The sequence below is a fragment of the Pezoporus wallicus genome, unplaced genomic scaffold (assembly GCF_028554395.1).
Source record: "Pezoporus wallicus isolate ANWC-B61680 ecotype Strahan unplaced genomic scaffold, APGP_CSIRO_Pwel_v1 contig_4710, whole genome shotgun sequence".
NCBI lineage: Eukaryota > Metazoa > Chordata > Aves > Psittaciformes > Psittacidae > Pezoporus > Pezoporus wallicus.
The window spans coordinates 1,716,201-1,718,056 of record NW_026640647.1 but is presented as its reverse complement, the minus strand read 5'-3'; the positions used below and the strand labels follow the sequence as shown (position 1 = coordinate 1,718,056).

General features: G+C 34.2%; 1 long non-coding RNA gene across 1 annotated transcript; it reads left to right on the top strand.

The window, feature by feature from the left end:
• The first annotated feature begins 400 nt into the window (after positions 1-400).
• On the top strand, positions 401-1,165 carry LOC130604907 (uncharacterized). The gene is made up of 2 exons (XR_008973553.1): positions 401-475; positions 974-1,165. It is a non-coding gene; the product is annotated as an uncharacterized LOC130604907 (long non-coding RNA).
• Positions 1,166-1,856: the final 691 nt, after the last annotated feature.

Genomic DNA, 1,856 nt, shown 5'->3' with positions numbered 1-1,856 from the left:
CCTATCTCTCCTTACCTCAGAAGGTTGTTGGTGAAATTAATTTCCTTCTCATAGTCTCTAATTAAAATACAGTTTATCATGATTTACTACATTGTGACTCGCATAAGAAGAGTTTAATGCATTATTTTTCAGCAGTGAAAATGCTGCTTGTAAGGCTTTGGGTGATTTCACATGACACTGCGTATACATGTGGGAGGAGAAAGAAAATTCTTGGATCAGTTGATGGATTATCTCTAAATTGTCTTTGTCCTTAATGTTACAGATGCTAATAATGATTTACAAGGCTTGACCATATTCTGCTCCTTTAGGAACAGATTTTTGAAATTGCTGTATTTGAATGTTCTTTCCCCAAACCTGTTTGGTTTGGTTTCTTTTTTTAGTATTTTTATTGTCTTGTTCTACAGATAGACACAATGTCATGATATGAAGAATAACCTTGATTACTCCAATGTTACTAGTGACCATGTATAACCAGGTCTGTATAACCTCAGGAAACCACAGTATAATTATTAGCTATCAGGAAATATTACTCTGATGCTCATAACAATTCATAAATTGTAGTTTCAAAGGATAATAGGGTCTGTTTTCTATTGATTTTTTTAATCTGCTGAAACACCATCAAGTGTGACCTTCATAAGCACTTAAATGCATGATTGAATCCATTATTTTAAGAAAAATAGCTACATAATACCCTGGTTTTAAGGACAGTTGTAGATGTCAAATATCTAAGTTTCAATATGAGGAGAATTGCTGAGATTTTGAAGAATTTTGATGCTAGCTCAACAGATGCATTTGATAATCCTAAATCAATTCCTGTCAGATTAAAATAATTTGACAGGTTTAGATGTTGATGGGGAAGGTGGGACCATTTTGCTTCAGTTATTCTGCCCATCTATTCTAATTAATCTCCACTTAATTTAAAAAAATTACTTACTGTATCTGATAATGAGATAATTTGTAATTCAATTAACAGCACCATTTACAAGCCTTTAATGTGAACAAAACCACCTGCTGAACTGCTCAGCCTGCCTTATACCTGAGACATGGCAAGATGAATCTTCTTCCCCTGGCATGCCAGGATAGGCAAAGTCAGTTCACGTCATTGCCCACAAAGATGTACCAGTTCCACCTGTCTCAAATACCAGTAAAATTATATTAATAATTACATGCTCTTTACAAGGAGCTGTCAAACAGTGTCTTTATTCAGGTCATGATATAAATATTGAGCTTTCAGTTGTTATATAAGAGAGAAGTTCACAGTATAGGACAACTCGATCAGACTCTTGCAGTCAAGCAGTGTTCTTGTGGATGGGTTGTTTTGACCCAGCTGTTAGTAAGGTGTGCTCCCTCTCCCTTGTTTGATTTTGTTGTCTATAGTGCCTCTGAAAAAGGACAGATGGATTGGAGAGTTTTGAGTGGTTTTAATGCCCTGAATGTTCCTTTTTGTTTGCTTTTTTTTTTCCCTTTGGAAAACTTGGAGTAAGGTGAATTTACTGGACAAACAAATATTTTCAACAATAACCTTTTTAAACTGGAATAGAAACTGTGGTGTTATAATTGCACTCACTGATATCTAACTTATTACTAATATTTTTGTTTCTTTAAACAGAAAAGAAAGGTTTTGTTTTGAAAAGTTTATAATGAGAATACTGAGCAAGAACAGCCCCATCTTAAAGCAACAAAAACCCTCAAACAAACAAAAAACACCAAGTTGCTTCTGTTGTGGAAAAAATAGTCTTCACATCAGTTACTTTCTAAAACTCTTTTACACCTGGTTGCTGTAATTAATTGAAAAATGGACTCATGTTCCTTAGCTATGTTAAGTTATAGCGGAGCAAATAAGGTAGACATAAACT